Here is a 26,786-nt window from a genome sequence, read left to right on the forward strand (position 1 = left end):
TGATATGAAATACTAAACAGTATTTTCACCATCTTTGTCACTTTTGTTAAAAAAAACCCACACATACTCTGTCTTTATCTCTCTCCCTCCTTGAACCAAACTTTTCAGAAAGAAAGAATTTTTTTCCTGACCAGCACTGTGCAGTGCAGAAAACACAATGTTACAATTAAATAAGAAAAGCTTTTAAAAATTAAATTGTCAGACCTTGCAGATTCAAGGCCAATATCTGCTAATAGGGGGGGAAATGAAGCAAAGCAATCTCCAACTCAGTGTGTTCAGATTTTACTTTCTAGATCAGTGGCTTTCAAACTTTTTTTCTGGGACCCAGTTGAAGAAAATTGTTGATGCCCGTGACCCAACGGAGCTGGAGATGAGGGGTTTGGGAAGTGAGAGGGGCTCAGGGCGGGGGGTGAGGGCTCTGGGGTGGGGCTGGGAATGAGGTGTTCAAGGTGTGGGAGGTGGCTCTGGGCTGGGGCAGGGGGTTGGTGTGCAGGAGTGGGGACAGGCTCTGGGCTGGGGCTGAGTATGAGGGGTTTGGTGTGCAGGCAGGACTCTGGGTTGAGGGGGGCTCAGCGCTGAGGCAGGGTGTTGGGGTACGGGAGCGGGTCAGGGCTCTGGGCTGAGGGTGAGGGATTTGGGGTGGAGGAAAGGGTTCTGGGTTTGGGGGCAGGCTAAGGGCTGGGGCAGGGGATTGGGCCACAGGGTTGGGCAATGGACTTACCTGCTGTGGCTCCCGGTCAGTGGCGCAGCCAGGGTGCAGAAGCAGGCTTCCTGCCTGTCCTGGCACCGCAGACCATTCTGCACCTGAAGTGGCCAGCAGTAGATCCGGCTCCTAGGCGGAGGTGCACAAGCGGTCCGTGTGGCTTTCGTCTGCAGGCACCGCCCCCCCCCCCCCGAACCAGCCAATGGGAGTGCGGAGCTGGTGCTCGGGGTGGGGGCAGCGTGTGGAGCCTTGTGGCCCACCTGCCTAGAAGCCAGACCTGCTGCTGGCCGCTTCCGGGGCACAATGCGGTGTCAGAACAGGTATGCACTAGCTTGCCTTAGCTGGGCGGCACCGCCAACAGGACTTTTAATGTCCCGGTCGGTGGTGCTGACCAGAATGACCCAGTGCCTTACATGCCGCCACCTAGTACTGGGTTGTGACCCGAACTTTGAAAAAGTTCTAGATTATGTGACTGAGCTTGAAGATAACTTCATATAGAGAGATGTTTTGATGAAGTCCCATCTCTCTGCTATTCTCAGCACACAGGCCTATGAAACATTTTTTTCACATCTATGCAGTATGCCACTGGATGCTTGGCTGCAGGCATTCTAATACTCTTCAGTGGAATTGTGCCCATTTACTCCATCTGAAGATCTGGATCTTTGCTTTTATGGGATGCTGTGCTTTAATCACTTTCTATATTCACTGAAGGTGAAATTTACTCTATGTAGAAGGCCAGCACAAGGCCTATGCACCACTAAGTCCCATATAAACCCTGCACTAGTTGAGATCAGAAATAAATTTTACCTCAAAATATAATATTAAACAATTAACAGCTTTATATATAAAGGGTTTGCACCTTCTTAGCATCTATAAATGGCTATTGTTTGAAAGGGCATGCTGGATTGGATGAACATTTGTCCTTTAAAAAAAAAAAGCTGTGTTCCTAGAACTAAAGAAGCAGCAAGCACTTTTCAGAAAGATTGTAAGTGGTAAGTGAAACAACTTCATTTGTTGTCAAAGCTATTAAAAATTAAAATAACAATGTTATACTTAATTGCAATGAAAGGCCCCTATCTGCAAGATGCTCAGCATCTTCTGCAAAGTACGGAGCATCCTCAACTCCCACTAACTACCCTGGGAGCTACTGATGTTCAACGGTTTAAAGGTGTTCATAGATATATAGATGTTAAGGCCAGTAGGGTTCACTATAGTCATCTAGTCTGACCTCCTGTAGAGCACAAGCCATAACTCCTAGCTGAGCTAGATCGTAGCTTTTAGAGACAAATGCAGTTTTGATTTAAAGATCCCTTGCTATTTTTTCCAATAAGCCAAGTTTTCAAAGCAATTAAGATCATACTATATCACTGACTTGTCCTAATCATTATTTAACAGTCCACTAGTCTTTCTGTCATCTGCAAGCTCTGACAACAGTGATTTTATATTTTCTTCTAGATGAATTAATAGCATTTGATACAAGAACTGAATCTTGCTCGGGACCTTATTGGACAGGCCCATAAAGTGACACATGATTTTATTGGTCATATTTTCTATGCTATAGTTAGGGATGATTTGAATTTTCATTCTACAGACTTTTTTTTTCATTTGCTCATAATTTTCTGACACTTTCCTTTTGGACTGAAATTTCCATCGCTTCATCTCAGTCCAGAGGGGATTAAAATTGTGGAATAAAATTGGTCATCACTTTTGAATTATATAGATGTTAAAATGTACACATTACCATATATATTCTGATCAGAATTTTTGCCCTCAGATTCTTCAGAAATAGATGCCTGGAAAACTCAAACTTGGTGCCTTGTAGATTTTACTGAGCTTTCAAACTTAAACCAAGTATGAAGAAAGCAGGTTCATAGTTTTAAAGATAAGTGTTTAAATTGGAGAATCTTCTAACATATGCATAAGGATTTTAATTTCTATGTATACAATTTTTTTCTTTTCAAGCGTATTTTAAAGAAAAAATTAAGAACCTCCCCAAATAAGGGCCCCATTTGTTAAGGGATGCCACATTTAAAATGCCTTACCTAAAGCAGGCTACTTTAGGGAAAGGATGATTTAACCTTGAATTTCACTTATGCTACCAGTTAGGTCACTTAAGAATGACTGAGTCAACAACAACTCTTTTAAGGTCATCAGGGTCTAGGGAGCCTCTCTTTTGGATGGCTTACTCCAAAACGTATGAAGCTCCAGTTCAAATAATTTATAAACTCCCATCCATGATAGCTCAGATTCAAGGAATTAACATGCTAACTGAGGTAGTGTGGTCCACCAGATGAATAGCTCAAAGTTTTTTTTCCTTTAAAAACAAGGCAATTAAATTAACCTTAAAAACACCAATATACTGACAACGTGAAATACAGATTGCCAATATCACATTCCGAAAGGTAATGTTGCTCCAACATTGAAGGGTCACAATCAATTTAAAAATCATACTAGTGACTTAGTATGTCTCACCTATTCTTGTTACAAATTACACACCCAAAACTACATTCATTATAAAGGTTGCAAAGTTAAACACTTCAAAGCTGGAAATGCCAGAATTAAGATTGCCTGTGCAACTTTAGTTCAGTTACCTTGTGCATACACATTATGATGCAGTTCTAACTGTATGATCACATACTATTTTTCCATTGGACTCGTACCTCATTCAGTGCACAGAATGGAATCAGGCAGCTTCCTCCTCCATATTGCCTAGTGGAGCAACAAGAGCACAGGACAGACAATCTCCGGGATTTCAGTTCTGGTATTTGGGCCTGGGCTGCAGCAGCCCAGAACTGCAATTGTAGGGAAGGTCTTGGTTAGCCCCCCCTATAACTTGAGTTGACACGTGCTCAGTGTGTATGAATCTTAGATGAATTTCCCTGTGAAACTCTAGGAAGTCTCTAGTGAGCATGTGCAAATTGTGATCCCTTTCAAAGGCATCTAAATTGGCCAGATTTTGGGCAGATTTTCATGGGGACTGCAAAAGCACATCCATGACAGAAAAGCCATTTCCCAGTGCCAGATTTCAAATCCCTGCTCTAAATCATGGGTGCGCTACAGCTTTTCAAAGGAAAAGAGTCACCAAAATGTCTTAACATGAGTAAAACTGTGTATTTTTTCAGTCTCAGAAATGGCTAAATTATTTTGACCAAAATTTTCCAAAAACATTATAGGGAGTGTTACCAGCCCTAACTGTAATAACTAGAGATGATCAAATATTGGAATTTTAATCCCATTGGAAATTCTGGTATTTTCACTTTTGATTAGGGACAAAAAGTCAGGATATTTAATTTTTTTGTAGAACAGGATAAAAAAGAGGGGTTGCATGTATATTCACTGGAAGGATGTTGTTTCTGTACTGGAAAGGGATGGAGGGAAACTTTAATTTTGTTAAAACTTAGGCCTGGTCTACACTAGGAGTTTATGTCGAATTTAGCAGCGTTAATTCGATTTAACTGTGCAACAGTCCACACCAGGAAGCTAATTAGTTCGACCTAGAGGGCTCTTTAGTTCGAATTCGGTACTCCACCCCGACGAGGGGAGTAGCGCTAAATTCGACATGGCTGTGTCGAATTAGGCTAGGTGTGGATGCAAATCGACCTTAGTAGCTCCGGGAGCTATCCCACAGTGCACCACTGTGTTGACGCTCTGGACAGCAGTCCGAGCTCAGATGTTCTGATCACCCATACAGGAAAAGCCCCAGGAAAATTTGAATTCCTTTTCCTGTCTGGCCAGTTTGAATCTCAATTCCTGGTTGGACATCGGGGTGAGCTCAGCAGCACTGGCAGCGATGCAGAGCTCTCCAGCAGAGGAGTCCATGCAATCTCACCACTGCCCCACCAGTGACCGTGGACTCTGAGGATGGGATAGTGTGGACGGGCAGTTCCTCGGCAGGAGGTTCCTGGGGAGAGGTGCCTTATTGGGTGCTCCGTGGAAGCACACTCTTCCATGCCAGGCTGTCCTCACATACAGTGGGAGCATTTCCTCGACGAGCATGGCAGCATAGGGCCCTGGTCTGTGCAGGGTTTCACGCAGCATGCGCTCTCTGTCTCTCTTAGTGACCCGCCTCAGGGTGATCTCGCTCGGCGACTGCTGCATCTAATTAGGGGAATTACTGTAATGTTACTATTGGGAATGCTTCACTTTTCCTTTGCATAACAATAAGCGTCGTTTAACAGCCACGTGGTGGAGGCTGCAGAGGGGAAGCATACAGGGATCTTTCCCGGGGACAGCCGCGAGGGGGTGGAACAGGATCAGAGTTTATGCTTTCCAGATTGCCTGCAGCAGGAGGGCACTGCTATACATTAACTTTTAAGCAGCCTAAAGTTTACGGCTTACCAGGCCTGGCTGCTACACGGATTCTGCTGTCCTGCCCCTCTTGTCTGATCTCCAGTGCAAGACCCCAGGCAATGAAAGCGAATGCCGAAAATTCGAACTTGTCCTGAGAGCGCATGAGATAGGTGCCGTGTATGGTTTTGTTCACAGAGACAGACTAGACTGTGTTCAGTGTTCGCAAACATGTATCTTTGCAAGGAAATCACTTTCTTTTTCCCATCACACAGCTGCGGCTGTTTCCTGACCTGCCCCGGCATCCCCCTCACAGAGGCTGGTGCAGATTAGGCGGCGAAAGAAAAAGACTCGGGACGAGATGTTCGCTGAACTGATGGCCTGCTCCAGAGCCGAGGCGGCCCAGCAGAGCCAGTGGAGGGAGACCCTCTCTCAGCAGCAGCGCTCACACAGCGAACGGGAGGATAGGTGGCGGCAGGAAGACCAGCAGGCGACTCAAACGCTGCTTGGCCTAATGAGGCAGCAAACGGACACGCTCCGGCACCTTGTGGATTTTCTGCAGGACCACAGGCAGGAGGAGAGAGCCCCCCTGCACTGTATCTGCAACCGCCCTCCCCTGCCACAAAGTCTTGTCCCCCCCTCACCCAAAATCAGAAGAAGGAGGGGCGCTAGGGGCCGTGAAAACTGTCACTCCACCCCAGCAGAGCGCTCATGTACCAAACAGCTCTCATTCCCTAAAGTATGAGAATTGCTTCCCTTCCTGGCTCACCCAATCCCAAATCCCAGTTTCATCCCCCAACTGTGTAGTTGAGTATTAAAAATAGTTTGCTGTTAATTACTGTTTCCGTCATGTTTCTTTGCAGAAGACTTTGTGTGAAGGGGGGGAGGGGTTTGTTAATTGCATAGGACAGCCACTATTACCAGAGTACAGACATGGGGGCAGGATCAACAGCAGGTCACACACAGAGTGCAGTCACTAGGCACCTGGGTCAGTCTGGGAGGTGTCTGCTGCCCCAGGTCAGTCTGGGAGGTGTATGCTGCCCCAGGGTCCGAGCGCCTGGCATCCACAAATGGCAAGGCAGGCTGCCCTTACCATGCCCTTCCACCCTAGCCATGAGCCTCTCCGATGCCCTGAGCCCCAGCCAGAGCCATCATCCCCCTACACCTACTCACCCTTCCCACACACTCCCCACCCCTTCCTGCAAACCCACCCCTTCCTGTACACCCTCCTGTAACCGTCCTCCCCCCAGAGACCGCTGTAGGAGCAGGAGCCTGTCATTCCTCGAGTGTAGAAGCGGTCTGTACATCACTGCACACCGTACCCACCACAGTCTGCATCCCTGTTTGAACCCTTTAACGCGAATTCGTTAGTAAAGAAAACTTTGTTAATTAACAATGTTCCAATAACTTTATTTTTAAACGTCTGTTGGAAGGGGGGAAACCTGGTGAACGGGGTATGTAACCGCTGAAAAAAGTTAATAGTAACTGAAACAGGGGCAGGTTCAGCTTCTCTGTTAAGAGACTGGACAGTCATAGGTTACCCTGCTCTCTGAGGAACCTAGCTTTCAAAGCCTCCCGGATGCACAGCGCTTCCCGCTGGGCTCTTCTAATCACACGGGTGTCTGGCTGAGCGTAATCAGCAGCCAGGTGATTTGCCTCAACCTCCCATCCCGCCATAAAGGTCTCCCGCTTGCTCTCACAGAGATTGTGGAGCACACAGCAAGCTGCAATAACAATGGGGATATTGGTTTCACTGAGATCCGAGCGAGTCAGTAAGCTCCTCCATTTCCCCTTGAGACGTCCGAAAGCACACTCCACCACCATTCTGCAGAAGCAACAAAGAATCCTGTGGCACCTTATAGACTAACAGACGTTTTGCAGCATGAGCTTTCGTGGGTGAATACCCACTTCTTCAGATGCAAGACATTCTGCACTTGCTCAGCCGGTAGTTGAAGAGCTCCTTGTCACTGTCCAAGGCGCCTGTATAGGGCTTCATGAGCCAGGGCATTAGCGGGTAGGCTGGGTCCCCGAGGATCACTGTAGGCATCTCCACATCCCCAACAGTTATTTTGTGGTCCGGGAAGAAACTACCTTCCTGCGGGCGTCTAAACAGACCAGAGTTCCTGAAAACACGCGCGTCATGAACCTTGCCCGGCCACCCGACGTAGATGTTGGTAAAACGTCCCCTATGGTCCACCAGTGCTTGCAGCACCATTGAAAAGTAGCCCTTTCGGTTAATATACGGGCTGGCCTGGTGGGCCGGTCCCAGGATAGGGATGTGAGTCCCATCTATAGCCCCACCGCAGTTTGGGAATCCCATCGCGGCGAAGCCATCTCTGACGACCTGGACGTTTCCTAGAGTCACTACCTTTGAGAGCAGTTGCTCAACGATTGCGTGGGCTACTTGCATCACAGCAACCCCCACGGTAGTTTTGCCCACGCCAAAGTGGTTCGCTACTGACCGGTAGCTGTCTGGCGTGGCAAGTTTCCAGAAGGCTATGGCCACTCGCTTCTGCACACTCAGGGCTGCTCGCACCCGGGTGTCCTGGCGCTTCAGGGCAGGGGCCAGCAAGTCACAGAGTTCAAGGAAAGTGCCCTTACGCATCCTGAAGTTTCGCAGCCACTGTGATTCATCCCAGACCTGCAGCACTATGCGGTCCCACCAGTCCGTGCTTGTTTCCCGGGCCCAGAATCGCCGTTCCAGAGCATGAACGTGACCCATTGCCACCATGATCTCCGCGGCGTGGGATCCCATGCTTTGTGAGAGGTCTGTGCCACTCTGACACTTCATGTCCTCACCGCGCTGCCGGAGCCTCCTCACCCGATTTCTCAGCAGCTGACTGTGGAAGAGGTGGACGATAAGGTGCGAGGAGTTGACAACGGCCATAAGTGCAGCGATGATCGCAGCGGGCTCCATGCTTGCAGTGCTGTGGCGTCCGTGCTGTCACTGACCAGAAAAGTGCGCTAACAGATTTCCCGCTGGCGCTTTCAGGGAGGGAGGGTGGGAGTGACGGTTGAATGACAACAATTACCCAAAACCACCCTCGACACATTTTTCCCCCAGCAGGCATTGGGGGCTCTACCCAGCATTCCAATGGGAAGCGGGGACTGCGGGAACTGTGGGATAGCTGCCCAGAATGCACCGCTTCCAATGTTGCCCCGTTAGTGTGGACTCACAAAGTCGAATTAGTGTCCTTAGTGTGGATACACAAATTCGACTTCATAAGGTTGAATCCACAAATTCAACCTAAGTTAAATCGAACTACTCTTGTAGTGTAGACATACCCTTAGAGTCTTTACTTCTTATTTCTTTCTCAGCTAGCACAATGTTCTAGGTACTTTTAGAGATGTGTAAAAAGATGGAAGTTTTTCTCTTGAGACATCATTGGGGCCTGGCTTTCACTTTATCTCTGTTGCTGTGAATTTATAACCTAGGCATGTCACCTATAGATGCAAAGAAGGAGGAGGGAGGCAACATGAATGTGAATGAACAATGGAGTGTGACATTTGTCTGTACTTCCTTGTATATCTTTGTTCTTCAGGTAGTATTAACATGCATCCCCATAGGAGTTCCACGCATAGGGTCAGATCCAACACCCACTGAAGTCAGTAGGAGGCTGCATTGACTCCAGTGGGCATTGGATCATGTCCATGGAGCAGTTGTTGAAGTAGGTATAGGTGGAGATTTAAAAAGGAGATGGGGTGAAGAAGGGTGGGAAAAAATAAGCGTTGTATTTACCAATAAAACTTCTAGTATAAAATATATAGCTGGGGCTCTTAATTGAGGAAGTGGAAAGCTATTTTCGTTTAAATCGGTACAATACTTTGGACAATGATGTGGCAGTGTGTTGGGGATGATGGAATCTCTGATATCGGAATGTAATGGTGTGGGCAGGTGGGGAGGCAGGTTCCCTCCTGCAGAACAGTAATTTTATAAAGAACAGCAGTCACTGGTTTCCTGAAAAAGCATTTGAAAATAATTGTATTTTAACTAGCTGAATGCTTCCTCCTCTATTTCTATTATTATGCTCCTTTTTCTTTATCACTTCTTGTCTCAATCTGTTTTCAGTCTTGGGTATTTGTGGTACTATTAGACTTTTCTATTATTATTTTCTGATCTTGAAATTATCAGTAAGACTCAATAAGGCTCATACACTAATATGTATGCTGGGAAAACACTTGACACAGCTTTGTTACAGGGAACATGGTCTATTCCTTTTACAGTTTTTCTTTCTAAAGTAAGTACTGTATTTGCACTGTTCACAGCTCTGCCATGCCTTTGAGATTATGAGAGAGAATAGTGCAAAACTCAGCAAAAATCAACAAAATGTCTTTTGGTGTGTTTGTAATACTTTTTAGGTGAGCAAATCAACTATGAATATAGTATATGCCATTAAAAAGTCAATATTTAGTGGCAGTGATATTTGAGGTACTGCAATGTTTCCATGTACTTAGAGTTGGAATTTACTGCAGTTGCTCAGATACCAGCGTGTAGTAACAGTTAAAGTTGCCTTTTTAAATGACAGGCATTGTAAATGGAGCTGAACTGTGGGATGCTTCCAGACAGCAAAAACATAGGACCAATGGTCCATATAATCAAGTACTCTGTGTCTGACAGTGGCCAATACGAGAAGCTTCAGATGAAGGTACAAAAACACCACAGTGGACTATTATGGAATAATCAGGGAAAGTTTCTTACTGCAGCTGGCTTATGCCCAGAAGCTTGACGCTTCATAGCTCTTAAAATAATGTTTCTTGTCTAACGTAAATGTGGTCTCATTACCCACATATATGTCTAATCCTTTTAAAAATCCTACTAAATGCGTATCTTCTCTGATATGTGACAGATTTCAGAGGTTAATTAGATGTTATTAAAAACACATTTCTTTTAGTTAGCAATTTTTAATTTGCTTCCTTTCAACATTTCATTGAATGTTCCTTGTTCTTGTATTAGGAGAAACAGTAAGCATAAGCATATAATTTACTTTCTCTACACCATTTATTATTTCATCTGTATTATATTTTATTATATTCCTTATTTATCTTTCATCTAAACCAAACAACTTCAATTTCTCCTTCTTTGGAAGTCTTACTATGTCTCTAATCATTTTAGTCACTCTTCTTTGAACCTTTCTATTTTTGCAATATCTTTCCTTATCTGACCCTGGATCTACTTATCACTCGTTTTTATGCAGCAACTCTCTTACTGGATTATAAGAACAGTCACATTTTGAAATATGAATGGAAATCTCTTTGGATTGCTTAAGATATGTATAAGTATCTCTTCATGGCTCTTTTCCCCACAGGATAACTGTCAGTTTCTCAGTCAGCAAGAGAGAGTTCAGCCCTTCTCCATACCCTACAGTAGGTTTTCATGACAAAAAACAGACCCTGAGGGGTAATAGACCTTTTAACCAAAGTCCAAATTCTCAGGCACCAGACACTGCATTTTAATTATTTGTTCCTATATGTTATCATTTTAAATAATTATCATGTGATTTCTGCCTTATTCAGAATGTATAGGTAGCCATATGTACTGTAGAAGGGGCTGTTAGCACCATCTGTTATTAAGGTTGCTCTACACTTCCCACTATAATAAGACATTGTTTTCAGTTATGAATAACTATGCTAAACTTTAACCATTGAAGCTACATTTTTCCATGGCAGGTGTCTTCCTCAGGCTGAATTTTTTTTGAGAAATATTTCAGCCAAAACACTCCAGCCACTTCCAAAAACAAGGGTAGGGACAAATATGTTTTGTCTATGTTAAAAAATCCTGATGACTTTATACCTGAAAATCTCTAAGACCCCCATGCTTTGGAGATGGAATTTGAAATTTGGCAGGGGGCGTTGGCCTTTGTGTCAAGGATATCCCTATTGCAAAGTCAAGCACTCAAGAGTTAGGAAATCCTAGAATTTAAGGTTGTCTGTAAATTCTAAACTTGGCTCCCTGGTGTGTATGCATTATTATAGCCTTTAATTATATGATCATATACTATGTTTTACATTGCAGCCATACCACTGATGCCAGTGACTGTTGGTAGATAGTGACTCTTGATAGCCACAGTTAATGGTTACCATATTGCATACAATACTGCAGTCACCATTGTGTGATAAATGTTGGCATGTACTGACCTTTGTTAAAGCCATTCTTAACCGTATATTTATTTCAGAGCGGTAGCCATGTTAGTCTGTATCAGCAAAAAACAATGAGGAGTCCTTGTGGCACATTAGAGACTAAGGCCTGGTCTACACTACGCGTTTAAACTGATTTTAGGAGCGTTAAACCAATTTAACACTGCACCCATCCACACTGAGGCCCATTATATCGATATAAAGGGCTCTTGAAACCGGTTTCTGTACTCCTCCCCAACAAGAGGAGTAGCGCTAATATCGGTATTACCGTATCGGATTAGGGTTAGTGTGGCTGCAAATCGACGGTATTGGCCTCCAGGCGGTATCCCACAGTGCACCACTGTGACCGCTCTGGACAGCAATCTGAACTCGGATGCAGTGGCCAGGTAGACAAGAAAAGCCCCGCGAACTTTTGAATATCATTTCCTGTTTGCCCAGCGTGGAGCTCCGATCAGCACGGGTGGAGATGCAGTCCCAAATCCAAAAAGAGCTCCAGCATGGACCGTACGGATGTGATCGCTGTATGGGCAGACAAATCTGTTCTATCAGAGCTCCATTACATTTTTAAAAAATCTCCAGACAGAGGCCACAGCAGGGACTGAGCACACTGCTGCGTGACAAGCGTAACGGAAAGCCAAAGAATCAAATGGACGCTCATGGAGGGAGGGAGGGGGGACTGAGGACTCAAGCTATCCCACAGTTCCTGCAGTCTCTGAAAAGCATTTGCATTCTTGGCTGAGCTCCCAATGCCTGTAGGGTCAAACACATTGTCCGGGGTGGTTCAGGGCATAGCTCATCAATTTACCCCCCACCCCCACCCCAGAAGGAAAAGGGAAAAAAATCGTCTCTTGACTCTTTTAAATGTCACCCTATGTGTACTGAATGCTGCTGGTAGACGCGATGCTGCGGCAGTGAACTGTAGCATCCTCGCCCCCCTCCTTGGTGGCTGATGGTACAATATGACTGATATCCATCGTCATCATCAGCCTTGTGGCAGATGGTACAGTACAGAAGGACAGGTATCCGTCCTCATCATCAGCCCACGAGTGCTACTACTTCCCAGTAGATGGTACAGAACAGCTGGTAACCGTCTTCATCATAGCAACAGGGGGCTGAGCTTCATCAGCCCCCGCCCTTCATGTGTAAAGAAAAGATTCTGTTCTGCCTGGACTATCATAGCAGTGGGATGCTGGGCTCCTCTCCCCCACACTGCTTAATGTCCTGTCTGGACTATCATAGCAGCTGGAGGCTGCCTTCCCCTCATTTTATCTCACTAACAAGTCACTGTTTCTTATTCCTGCATTCTTTATTACTTCATCACACAAATGGGGGGACACTGCAATGGTAGCCCAGGAAGGCTGGGGGAGGAGGGAAGCAACCGGTGGGGTTGTTGCAGGGGCACCCCCTGTGAATGGCATGCAGCTCATCATTTCTGCGGGATCTGACACGGAGCGGCTGTGCTCTCTGGTTCTCTGATACACTGGTTCTCTAGTACACTTGCCCCATACTCTAGGCAGGACTGATTCTATTTTTAGATACCATAAAGGAGGGATTGACTCGGGGAGTCATTCCCATTTTTGTCTTTTGCGCCCCTGGCCGACCTCAGCCAGGGGCACCCATGATAGCAGCAGAGAGTACAGTACAGAAGAACTGGTAACCATCATCTCATTGTCAATTTACAATGGAAGCAGATGGTACAGAACGGCTGATAACCATCTCTGCTATCATGCAAAAGCAAATGAATGCTGCTGTGTAGCGCTGCTGAATCGCCTCTGTCAGCGGCATCTACTACACATACGGTGACAGTGACAAAAGGCAAAACAGGCTCCATGGTTGCCACGCTATGGCATCTGCCAGGGCAATCGAGGGAAAAAGGGTGCGAAATGATTGTCTGTCGTTGCTTTCCCAGAGGAAAGAGTGACTGACGACATTTACCCAGAACCACCCATGACAATGATTTTTGCCCCATCAGGCACTGGGATCTCAACCCAGAATTCCAAGGGGTGGGGGAGACTGCGGGAACTATGGGATAGCTACGGAATAGCTACCCATAGTGCAAAGCTCCAGAAATCGATGCTAGCCTCGGACCGTGAACGCACACCACCGAATTAATGTGCTTAGTGTGGCCGCGTGCACTCGATTTTATACAATCTGTTTTACTAAACCGGTTTATGTAAAATCGGAATAATCCCGTAGTGTAGACGTACCCTAACAAATTTATTTGGGCATAAGCTTTCATGGGCTAATGAGGTTGATTTTATTCCATGAAAGCTTATGCCCAAATAAATTTATTAGTCTGTAAGGTGCCACAAGAACTCCTCATTGTTTTTTCCTATATTTATTAAAATTTCTGTTGTGGCTAGACCACAGGGATTATCAAGGATCTTTTTGGTAAAAGTACAGCGGTCACCCCTAGAGACTTCTCAGTGGCTTCTGTCTACATGTCCTCTACATTAACTATCAGAAAGATTTGAATTACTGAAGCAACCATATCTATTTATCTAAGGCAAAACTGTCAAGTTTTAAAACAATTGGCGTAATGTTTTTTTAGTAAAAGAAATGTTCTAGTTTGTATTTGAGGCTTTGGGGAAGTAGGGACACAATTGTTGCAAGAATAAATATGTGCAATTGTATTCATGATTCAACTGAAAAACAGATTAAAGGCTATTTTAAAATATCATTCCCCTCCACAGAATCACAATGATCTGGTCAACTAGATTAAAACACTCTCTTGATCTTTCCACGGAGAATCTATAAGAGATTGAGGCCTTGGCAAAGGTGATTTGTATTTATTAGTGATGGGCTCAATTTGCAAGACTGGGAGCTTTAATTGGATGCCAATCTAAAATCTTGGGGGTATTCGGATTCAGTGTACTAATGAAGCCACCTATAGAAAGGGATCCCAGACAAGATCCAGGTGTGAATATGCCCAAAGTTCAAGAGTGCAAAGGGCTCGATCCTGTGCTTTCGTTTGGGCCTATGTCTAGTATTTAGAGGGCTCCTACTCCACCTATACATTTGCACCAAAACCAACATTTACAGGACCCCGAAACAAAAGATAAATAGTTTCATCCACTATTTAAACTCTCCCTTTTGCTATTTTCTCCATCACAATTCTCTTTCTCCATTGCTGGGGTTTTTTTCAGTCCTTCCTCACAACAATGATGATTCTCATCATCTCACCAAATGGCTGAATCCGGCAGGAATTGAAACTGGAATCAGGATCCTGTATCATTGCTGAAGAAAATGGTGTAGTTATTTCACCAACAGCTAACTGAGCTTTAGCCATTTTCCTCTGGTAGTGATCACACTCCTGCTTGTATGCATTTGCCAGTCTCTGCCAAGACCTGGCTAAATTTGGTACTGGATTAGTGCCCACACATTTCCCAGTCTGACAGCAGTGCTAAGAACTCTAGCCTGTCTGAGTTCTTTCCTCTCCCCTAGGTAGAAATCATGCTACAGCTCAGCAATCACACAGACACTGCTGCCTGCCTGCTTGATTTGTTTTCCATTAGAAATATATTTAGCCTTCCAAAAAGGTTCATTTAGGAATGAGATCAGTACTAACCAATAGCAGGAGGAAAACAGATTGGGGAAACAAAGCTGAGGAAAAAGACTTAAATAAACCAAATGAGCTGTGTACCCTTCATTGGTTCTTTATTATTTCAAACTAACATAGCATTTTGGTTATTTTGAAAAAAGAAAATACAGTTGAATCCCAATTATCCAACCCTCTAGTATCTGAAGCATTCTTTCTAATGAACTGTCAGCATTATTACTCCCTATTGTATTGACTCTCTGACTACTGACTCACTATTACCCAAACTCCCAATTATCCCAAAATATTTGGTATCACCCAAGCAGTTCAGGTAATTGGCATTTTAAGGAAAGAAGGATGTTTAAACAGGAGGCTTACTTCAATCACACCCCACTAAGTAGCAGATCTTTTAGGACTTGAACTCGGGAGAACATCATCCCACAGTCTTATCAATTGCCAGTCAGAAGTGCCTGCATCTAATTTCTACTTCTCATCTGCCATCTCTCTCTGATAGTTCTACTCTGTCCCTTCAGAGAAGGAGATAATGCATCTAAGTGCCTAGAGACTCTCATACATATCTGACCTTTATGTCTGATGGAAAATGTTTTTAGAATTTAAATTGTTTGGCTCAAGAAATCAGCTATAGCTTGCCTCATCAGAGCTGATTTCCAGTGCTAGCAAGGTCTTTTATAAGTGATGCATGAGACAATTCATAGAAGAAAAGGGAGTTTTGTTTTGTTTTAGTGGAACAAACAATTTTTAAAAGTACTTAGAAAAGTATCCAGTAGGACATAGTATAGTACAACTAAGTGAAATTTTGTATTTATTACATAAGATCAATTATTGGTACAGTCTGAATCAGTACAACATAAAATAAGTGCAGCCAAATAATAGATCATGTTTTATATACGTATAATGATTCTCTGCAAAAAGACAAGTAAAACTTCTTTACCTTGATTCAACAGAAAGAGCAGCATGATGCAGCAGTAAGAGCAGTTGTATCAAATTCTAGTGTAAATTCTCTTAGAAAACCAACTCTGAATTGCAGAATTGAAGAAAAAGCAAAGATAGTAAAATATCAGTTGGAACCTACTACATAATCCTATTTTCCTTCATAGCAATGTTTAGTAATTATATATGCTATGGGACAGTGTACTTGTCTATATCTGTGACATTTGTAATGACTTGCCTCCTTTACTTTGTCATCTCATGTCTCCCTTTGTGTCCTTTCATTCTCTTCTTGCTTCTCCCATGCTGCTCCTATGCCTGGAATTCCTCCCCTATCTCAATGCACTAGGCTATTAGCCTTTTTATACCCATTCACTGAAAATGCTCTGGCCCACTTGTTGTATGACAACAAATGGAAAACCACTCAAAGAGCATTTTCCTCAGATGTTCCCAACGTTTTTTGTTGTCATTCTGTTAGGCAGAAGGATTCTCTGGGCAGGGACCACGTGGTCCTTATGTCTTGTACAAGCTTGAGTATAGTATTAGCTCTTAATAAATAGCAGTAATTCAAATGAATATCAGCTATATAAAAGCTCTGAATGATTAAGAGTGAGACTATAGGTTTGCCATACTGGATCAGGTCACTCATCTTTCAAGTCTCATAGCCTGTCCTGACTGTGGGTAATTCTTGAAGGTTTCGAGGAATGTGAAAAGCCCAATAATATATACTGGTACATGGCTAAATGTGCAAAACTGTTCAACATTCTATCTTGATTTCTGCAATGATCTGTTTGAACCCTGAAGCATGAAATTTTAGGTCTCTACTCTCATGGCAGATAAAAGGTTAGTCATAACTCTGTTTCATTTTACTTTATTTCATGACTTTTTGGCACCAACAATCTAATTCACCTATCACTGAAGTAAATGGGATTTTTTCTGGGGACTTCAGTGGGAGCTGTATTACGCCCTAGTTGCCACAGCTCCTAAATCCATCTATGACATAAATTAAAACAAAACAACACATTAAATTAAATTGCCCACAATACGCAGCATAAAGGACTCCTTCTTGGTATGGGTCATCATAAGAAAAATCCTCTCAAGGATAACCTCTGCTAAAGCAAATGATTTACCAAAAGATATGCTTTATCTATTATTCTGAAGGTTAGTAAATTTGGGCTCTGGTGGATCACCAAAGAGTATGAGCTGGGGATGCTCCTTAATATATGTCCTGTTTCCAGATATGCATTTCAGCATCCACTTCTAAGGACTGTCTGAAAGAGTGTTTCAATGCCTCCTCTTAACCTTCCTAAGGATGCTTGGTGAGAGAGGTGATCTGTAAACTTGCTAAACCCATGTAAGGCTCTACAGATTAAAACCAGGTCAGTGAATTAGATGGGAAGTCAATTCAGTTCATAGAGCACACATAACACATTCCCTGGTGGACCTATTCAACTAAACAGTCATGCTGTTGCTGCTGCTTTAGTGGAAGCTGGGACAAAAGAGCCAATCACCATGAATGCTGAATTTCCCAAGTTAGCCTGACTCCATCCAGACCTCTGAAAAGGTTATTTTGGTTTGGATACTGCAAAGGGGTCGATTTGAGTTGAATCTTGTTGACTTCAGTGGTACCCCATTGGGCGTAAGGGCCCATATGATCATGTTTCTTTCTAGGGTGGTGCCTTAGCTAGGTCAGGAATACTGTGGAATAGCAGAGCAACCTCTTCTTCTGCAAATTAGAGTTAACTACTATATATGGATTTTATGATGAGTGAATTCCATTGGCTATCAGTCCATAAGTACACAAGAGATAAGTGTCTTTGTCTTCCTTTTCACCCTTTTGTCCTTAAATAAGTGTTGTGGATACACTCAGTAATGTAATGCAAGTATAAATATTGTGTACCAAATTTTCAAAAGGGCTTCAAATTAATCTATAAGACTTGGCCCACTTTCAACACATACCAGAAATCCATGTTTTTTTCATGTCTCAAGTTTTTACATGAACAAAAATCTAGATGTGTGAAAAGTTGCATTTGGCACAAATATCAGGTAGAATAAGCCATGTAACTAATTTGCATACACAAATATGGTCTTTATGCTCACAAGTTTTTGCATATGCAAAAACTTAGATGTTAAAAGAAATGCAAATGATCAGAAATACTGGCACAATAATAGTGTCTGCTTTGGAAAATTTGTGTGATTGATTTGTTTTTTTCTTTTATGTTGGTGTTTGTTAATTTTCCCCTTTTTTATTATTATAACGTACTTTTCAGCTTGTCATCAGAGTACAAATTAAAAAACAAGCAAACATAAAAACAGTTAGTGCCTGAAGACCCTCCTACTACCAGCCCAAAAATTGCAAATTATGCTCGCTCTCTTTTATGAAAAGTTATTCACAGATGTTAAAAGCTAAAACAGGGGCTATTAAGAAAGTTTAAATTACAATCAAATGCAAAAACTAAAGAAAAATACTTTAAATGTGTTGATGTTGTTCTAGGGCTAGGCTATTACAGTCTTTCTTTCCCTATGGCTGGTCTTGCACTCAAGTAAAACAGTAGAGTCAAATATATGAACATTGGCAGCTTTCACCCTTAATTTTTATCTTCAGCCTATGGCGAATAGTAGTGAGTTCCCCAGCTTTCCCAAGCAAGCCTGGGAGGACTAGTTGGTTAAAGCCTGAATCTCTGCCAAACAGCTCACTGCAAGGTTTTTTTAATAACATCATAAGATACTAATGTGAACCAGCAGAGCGTTCCAAATATTGTTGCAAAAGATAGCAGCTTGTCTCATAATTTTAGTATATTTGTCTTTTTGTTTAACAAGTTCACAGTCTGAAACTTTGGCAGACTTTAGTTCAGATTTCAACTTTATGTAATAAGTATTTTGAATCCATTCAAAAATCATTGTATTTCTAACAACAAAAATAAAAATAGAAAATTTCAAAATGCAGTTAAATAAAATAATTAATATATTCTTTGTAAGATCAAAAGTCCTGATGCAGCAACATTTAATCATTTACATTTTTATTGACCTCAGCAGGGAATACTTATGGAGTCAGTCCTGCAAGTTGCTCAGTCCTTTTGGTCCCGATTCAGCAAAGCACTTAAGCATGTTCTTAACTTTAAACATATCTGTAGTGCCATTGAAGTCAGTGAGACTTCTCACATATTTAAAGTTAAGCCTGTGATGTGTATCAAAGCTGGAGTGCTGAGCAGTTTGCAGGATCAAACTCCAGACCAATAAGCGTTCTGAGATCAGGTCTAAGTTTAGTAGGCCCAAAACATTAGTTTAATCAAATATGAATTACAAAGCAGTAAATTAAAAATAATAATCTGTACAGCATCTCTGGGTAATATCTAGAGAAGGCATTTAAAAGTATTACAATTACTACCCCTCTTCATCTGCAGAGGGAGGGCGCAGGGTTCATGTACTCATATAAAGCTTCCCCTTCTGAACTAGTGATTTGGGATGCCTCAAATTGGGGTCAGGGGAGGAGGGGCAACTTGTGACTCCTTATAAAGTGGCACCCTTTGGGAGGCACCTAAAAGCAGTAGTGACTTGTTTAAAATCTTGGCCTTTATATCTAATGGCATGTGGAGGAGAGGAGAGGAGAAAAGTCCTTCCAAAACAGCAGGCCTCAAACCCCTGTCTGAATGAGAAACTTGCTATATCTCTCCAAGACCCCTGTCACAGAGACCACAGTATTAGCATTGCCAACATTGTATTTCAAAAATAAGGGATGGTTTTCTTAGCACCCTGCCCCTCCTATTATTATTTACTATTAACAATAAATAAGCACTATGCACCTACATTCACCAGGGATATTGCTTGCTGCTTTGTGCAGCATTCAACAACTCCCAATCTTGTACAGCGATGAGAAAATTAAGCAATGTCCCTTGTAATAAGGCACTGTTGGCAACCCTATCTGGTAGACCAAGACATAATAAAACATGGAACATATGAAGATAAAGGATTGCTGATATGTTGAAATATTAGGTGTCTTTTGGGATCTTTTATTTTAACATCTTTCTTTTTAAGGAGGCTATCCTTAATACTGTGTTTTCAAATCTCTTTATGAAGTTTTCCTTTTAACTTGGCCTTCTGGATAATGGGAATTTTATGTTATATAGTCATCCATTATTTGTAATTATTTGTCTGATTTATAGTATGCAGCTACATTATATATTTAAAAAATCATGAGAATAGAATATATAACTCCTGCAGTCTTTAATAAAGTGAGAATAAATACCTGTTTAATTTACTCATCCATGACTATTGCAAGTCTGACTCATGAATACATTTATAAATCAATGCCCCTATTTCTTAGAATGATTAATAGCAAATGTTTGTTTAAACTCTGGGTTATTTACTCGCACATGCATCAAAAATCAGCTACTGCAAGGTTAGGAAGTGATTTCCATTGTCATGTAAAATAATCATAATAAAAAAACTGCTGAACTTGCAGACTGTGGTAGAATTATAAAGGCCAGATCTTCAGATGGTCTAAATCAGAATATTTTCATTGACTCTCGTGGAGCTACACTGGTTTACACTAGCTGGGAATCTGGCCAATATATTCCATTAGTGGGAGAGTGTGCAAAGCCCCTGTGCTTTCTGTCCCTGCCAGCAGGTAGCGGATCTTGGGGGACAATTACCACACGGGTGGGGTGCAAAATAAACTTTATTAAGAAAATGCAAAAACAGGGAAAATTCAATAGTGAGGGGTATGGGGTTTGTTAAGGTAGACAATTGGGGAGGGGTTTCTTTTGGTGAACAGTATAGGGGGTTTCAATAGTGGGGTACAATACAGTTGGTAAACAATTAACACTGAAGTATAAAAGCAACAGGTAGCTAACAATTTCTATGTAAAAAGGTGTGTCACAGCAGCATATAACCAACTAACAGTTATGGAAAAATATGTTAAATAACGAACAATTTTAGGTAAAAATGTGTCACAGTGGGGTAAATGTAGAATGTGTGGTGTATCAGAAAGAAAAAGGTAACCAATGGGGTTTTATGCTAGATTGGGATGGGGGAAGAGAAGCATGTGGTGGAGCAGAGGGAGACTTAAACTTAGAGAGACACAGAGAACAGAGAGACTGTAAGGAGTCAGAGGGACACAAAGAAGCTGGGGGGGGGGGGTTGCAGTGGAAAGACAGACTTAACCACAATTATACAAAACACAGCCAAATCTTATCTATGATCTAACTTAACCAAGACTACACAAATTAGCAAGTAACAAAACACAATGCAACAATTCTCTAAGCCTAACTTACAGAGTATAATGCTAAACCTAACTTAACCTAATGAGTGCACCTTATACTAGGGGTGGTTCTCCAAGGGTGTGGCTGCAGCAGTGGAGCAACTGCAAGTGAGCTGCCCAGGATAGAATCCAGGGAGGCACAGGTTTATTTCTAGCAGCAAAGGAGCTGCAGAACCAGAACCAGATTACAGATGCAGACCAAGGAGTTAACTTGGGTCTGTCTGTTGGGGAAAGAAAGCCAGCAGCTAGAACAGGAGGGGTCTGCAAGAGAGAGTTCTTACCAATCCCCAGACAACAGCAGAGGCAGAAGCAGGCACAGCAGCAGCATCAGAGGACACAGAGAGGACTCAATTTGCTCACAATAATCAGGAGATCTCCAGGCAAAATTCGTTGTTCGTGGGAGGGGAGTTTAAAAACGGGGGTACACTCAAAAACAAACGAGAGCGGGGAGAGGGCCTCCCAAAGACCCCTAGCTGATCAGACCAGGTGGCAAAGCAAGGACCTTCTCCGAGGTCTGATTAGAAAATGTCTGGTTATATAGGCAGACTTAGGCAGTTTCCCACCAGTAACTTTGATTGGTTCCCCTTGTTAGAGGGGAGGAGAGAAAGCAGGGAAAAGACTTCAGGTGTGCACAGACGTGTCTGGGCTAGTTCTAAGTCACAGACATGACTTACATGCTCAGCTATGTGGCCATATAAGGTCTTGCATTCTTGGGCAGCGCCCCCTACACCGAGCCCAGGTCTGAACAAAGGAGGCAGAGGCCCACCCCCACCTGAGCAGAGCAATGGCTCCGGTTAGTCTGCAAAGGCCATTCCACTGAGCAGGGCCAGGCTATGATTTTTGCTAGCCCCATGGCCGGGACGGGCGGCCACACAGAGAGGAAAACAAAAAAGGAATGCAGCAGGGAGGCAGCTGTAACAGACACTTTCCAAAATATTTAGGATTATACTTTATCCAATGACTTTTACTAGTATTTTTCCCAGGATAAATTGTGCACTTTTTCTTAGAAATGAAATTAAATTAAAATTAGGGGATTACTTTCATTGGAATGTTGAATATTTTGAGATAAATTTACAGCAGGATTTATCCACCTGATTCCTATTAACATTAACGGTTGACATGTGGCTAGATCCTTGCACATCACTTTAATAGTATACTTTTTAAAAGAGATTGCTTTTGATAAAATCTTTTCCCCCATTAATTCAGTTTTAAAACATAAAATTTAAAATATGCTTTTAAAGAGCTTAATAAAGTTTAAGATTGATCATGTCCTGTCTCAGGGCAGGGGACTGCACTAAATAAACCATCAAGATCCCTTCCAGTCATACATTTCTATGACTGTACCAGGGACTGACACATCCTATTCATTCTCTCTGAAGCACCTGGCATTGGCCACTGTCAGAAGACAGGATCCTGGGCTAGATGGCCCATTGGTCTGACACAGTATGGCCGTTCTTATGTTTATTCTTTTTATCCACAGGACAAGTACAGCACAACTACTGGAAATGCAGGTTTCCTCACAGTAGTGGATCACAGTGAAATGCACCAGTCTTGAGCCTGTTCCTACTTTTACCTGTCTGCACAGGCTGCTGAGGATGGTATGTAATATGGTACCAATTAATGTATTTGATGAGCGTGGTTTGGTGATTTTTGGGACATGAACTTTGTTTTTAAAAGAAAAATAATCTTTTCGGTTTTTTTGAGGGGGGGTTGCTCTGGGGATGAGGGAGGTCTGCGTAATTGATTGTTGAAAGGCAGCTAATTTAAAAGCGATTCAAAAAAATATTTTTCCCCACAAAGAAGCATTAACCTGTGTGTCTAATTGGACAAATGCTTAGTAGAAAACTAAAAAGGGTTAGACACATATGAAGAGGAGAAGAAGAGCAGATATAATTTATAGGATATATTTATTCCTTTGTTCTATATTCAGATGCTACAGGGAATAATAGTTATAATGTAATCCAGTACAGTGGCAGGAGACAATCCAAGAACTGCAATTTTAGAGTTTCATTTAACATGAAAAGCCACTGTTAAAAGCCACATTGATTATTTTAATCCAGTCTCCCACTAGCAATATTGTTAAGCGATATGACTCCTCTTTGCCTGTAGTTTGCCTGGCAGGAGAGGAAAAAAGCAATTGATCTGCTGTTAACTGGAGAATACTTTGTTCTAACTATTTCAGTAGAAAATGTGTTGGGGGGAAAAAATTAACTACCATGGTTCTATTACCATAGTAACTAAGAACTCAGTCTCAGTGCAGTGTGTGCTTATATTTTCACCCAAAAAGGGAAGTAACTACTAGTCTTTGAATAAGCTAACTGATCATTAATCCTGCACTGTGTAATTCCCATTTATACATATTGTAACCCAGTGCCCATATTTGCAAAAGGATACACATTAAACAAACAAAGTGGTTATTTTAAGTGAATGAAACTCCTGATTCTGTACACCAAAAAAAGTGAACATTGAAATCCATTTTCAAAAACAATATTAGATAATCTTTAAGTAGGGGGACTAGGTAGCACAGAGGATTTGTAGTGGGATAATGAAACTCACTTCTAGATAGCCAGTTCAAGTTAGTCCTGATTGGTGGTAAAAAGAAGCCATGTTCATGATGTTAGTTCAGTTGCCTATGTGAAGTGAGTTGGTGATCTCATGGAAGTTCCTACTCACCAACTAAATGTTAGTTCATATCAACATATCACAAAACCCACCATGGCATTTGGCACTAACACTCTTGTTGGGCATCTGAAATGAAAGTATTGGGTATTGGACTGAATGAATTACTCGCTTCTAGAAGTGGTTTCTCTGGGTCATGTCAGGTCATGTTGGCAGGCCAGTGTGTGGAAGATAGTGCTGCTTCATGTGCACTACCATTTTTGTAGAATAGTAAAGACTTTTTTGTTCTTCAGTCATGGCATTCTGATACATTAAATAAATCCTAATTCCTTTTAAATTTGCCAAACACACCCAGATTACAGTATTGAGGTACTGGTCTAACAACTGTGATGACTACAGTAATTATTGTCAGTTGTACCTCAAACCATAAACACAAAATATATTAAAATACCTGTAAAATAAATTAGGGACAATTTCTGCCTCTTTTTATGCCAATCCAGAAAGCTGCCTTGGAACAGAATCAGTGCAGTTCTTCTGCAATTTTTTAAATATAAGGTGGCTTCTATATAGAGAACTTTGTGGGGCTTGTTTGTGCCCTGCATGCCACAGAGTTCAGGTCCACTAGGGAGCTCGTGTCATCAATATATCCACTGGCTGCTCCTCAACTTAGGAAAGAGCAAGTATTGTGGAGGCTGTTCCAGCATTGTCTGAAATAACTGACATTGGATCATCCACTCCGGGTATGTCTACACTATGAAATTAGGTTGATTTAATAGAAGTTGATTTTTTTTAAAATCGATTTGATACAGTTGATTGTGTATGTCCCCACTAAGCTCATTAAGTCGGTGGAGTGCATCCACAGTACCGAGGGTAGCGTTGACTTTAGAAGTGATGCACTGTGGGTAGCTATCCCACAGTGCCCACATTTTCCACCGCCCATTGGAATACTGGGTTGAACTCCCAATGTCTGATGGGGCAAAAACATTGTTGCAGATGGTTTTGGGTACATGTCGTCAGGCCCCGCTCTCTCCCTCCCTCCGTGAAAGCAACGGCAAACAATCGTTTCTTGCCTTTTTTCCTGGGTTACCCGTGCAGACAGCATACCACGGCAAGCATGGAGCCCGCTCAGCTCCCTGTCACCATACATCTCCGGGGTGCTGCTGGCAGACGCAATACTGCATTGCTACACAGCAACAACTCCTTGCCTTGCCTTGCCTTGCCTTGCCTTGCTTGTGGCAGATGGAGCAGTTGACCGTCGTCGTTGTCTCGTGGGTGCTCCTGGCCGACCTCGGTGAGGTTGGTCAGGGGCGCCTGGACATAAATGGGTGTGACTCCAGGTCATTCTCTTCTTTAAGTTTCATCTAATGGAGATTCAGTCCTGACTGGAATATCATGCAAGCTGGAGGCTTTTGCCTCAGGCTGCTCTCCCAGCTGGCAGCACCGTGTGGTCGCACCTACCCCAGCCTACCTCTTTCTCCCATGGCTTATGAAGCCTGGACAGTAGTAAGGAACAGTTCAGCTATAGGCTGAGCAAGTGCAGAATGGTGGTAGAATGTGCCTTTGGACATTTAAAAGCTCTCTGGCGCTGTTTGCTGACTTAGCTGTTTGCGATTAGAAGAGCACAGCAAGGCATGCTGCACATCACAGAGGCGTTGAAAACCAGTTTCATGACTGGCCAGGCTAAGGTGTGACAGTTGTGTGTGTTTCTCCTTGATGAAAACCCACCCCCTTGGTTCAGTCAACCTCCCTACTTCGATCACCGCTTGCAGAAGCAATAAAGTAATTGTTGTTTCAAATGTATGCATTCTTTATTAATTCTTCACACAAATAGGGGGATAACGGCCAAGGTAGCCTGGGAGGGGGGGGTGGGGAGGAAGGAAGCACCAGGTGAGGTGGTGGATGAGGGGAGGAGGGAAGGACAAGGTCACACTGCACTTCAAAACATATTGAATGACAGCCTTCTGTTGCTTGGGCAGCCCTCTGGGGTGGAGTGGTTGTGTGCCCAGAGGGCCCCACCCCACGTTCTTGGGCATCTGGCTGAGGAGGCTATGAAACTTGGGGAGGACGGCAGTCGGTTACACAGGGGCTGCAGTGGCAGTCTGTGCTCCTGCTGCCTTTCCTGCAGCTCAACCATATGCCGGAGCATATCAGTTTGATCCTCCAGTAGCCTCAGCATTGCATCCTTCCTCCTCTCATCACGCTGCCGCCACCTGTCCTCTTGCGCATCCCTCCTCGCGTTCATTTTGTGCTTTCCTGGACTCTGATATTGCCTGCCTCCATGCATTTTGCTGAGCTCTTTTAGTGTGGGAGGACTGCAAGAGCTCAGAGAACATTTAATTGTGAGTGCAGTTTTTTTCACCTTTTTATCTGCGTTAGCCTCTGGGACCAGGATGATAGGGGGAGCGTTGAAACATTTGCAGCTGCGGGAGGGGAGAAAAAAGGGAGAGTAGTAGTTAAAAAGACACATTTTAGAGAACAATGGGTAGACTCTTTCATGGTGAACCAAGCTGTTAACATTACATAGCACATGTGCTTTCAGTACAAGGTCGCATTTTGCCTCTTATATTGAGGGCCTGCCAGTTTGGTGTGAGAGATCACACGTGGAGGGCCAGGCAACAGAATTCGGCTTGCAGGCAGCCATGGTAAGCCACAGTCTTTTGGCTTCTTTAAACTTCATAACGTGGGAATGAATGTCCCCTTAATAAAATCACCCTATTTCAACCAGGTGACCATGAATGATATCCCGCTCCTGAGGATAACAGAGATATAAAGAACGGATGTTGCTTGAATGCCAGCAAACACCGGGACCATACGCTGCCATGCTTTGTTATGCAATGATTCCACAGTAAGTGCTACTGGCCTGGCATGGTAAAGTGGCCTACCATGGAGGACGGAATAAAGCTGCCCTCCCCAGAAACCTTTTGCAAAGGCTTTGGGAGTACAGGAGAGATTCATTGAGATGTCCCTGGAGGATTTACGCTCCATCCCCATACACGTTAACAGACTTTTTCAGTAGTTATACTGGCTGCAAATGCATCCCACTCACCACAGGTCTCTTCTCTGCCTTCAAGGTCCGGGAGCCCACCTTGGGTGGGTTGGAAGGGTATTGCCTCCAGGGTGATAAACAGTTCCTGGCTGTTGCGGGCGGTGGGGGGGAACGGTTTCTCCACTTGCTTGCTGTGTGCTATCTTCAACCTCCTCCTCCTCATCTTCCTTGTCCTCAAAATCCACATCCCTGTTGCATGAGAGTCCATTGACTGAGTCCATGCACAAGGGTGGGTTTGTTGTAGGGGCAC

The 26,786-nt window shown here is 43.2% G+C and overlaps 1 long non-coding RNA gene across 2 annotated transcripts in view; it reads left to right on the top strand.

The window, feature by feature from the left end:
• LOC120405548 overlaps positions 1-26,786 on the top strand; it is a 56,074-nt gene that overhangs the window by 12,168 nt on the left and 17,120 nt on the right. For both annotated transcript variants that reach the window (XR_005598660.1, XR_005598659.1), the window contains exon 2: positions 22,352-22,469. This is a non-coding gene — a long non-coding RNA (uncharacterized LOC120405548). The remainder of the gene's footprint in view (positions 1-22,351; positions 22,470-26,786) is intronic.

This window comes from Mauremys reevesii, linkage group 5 (assembly GCF_016161935.1).
Source record: "Mauremys reevesii isolate NIE-2019 linkage group 5, ASM1616193v1, whole genome shotgun sequence".
NCBI classification, from domain to species: domain Eukaryota; kingdom Metazoa; phylum Chordata; order Testudines; family Geoemydidae; genus Mauremys; species Mauremys reevesii.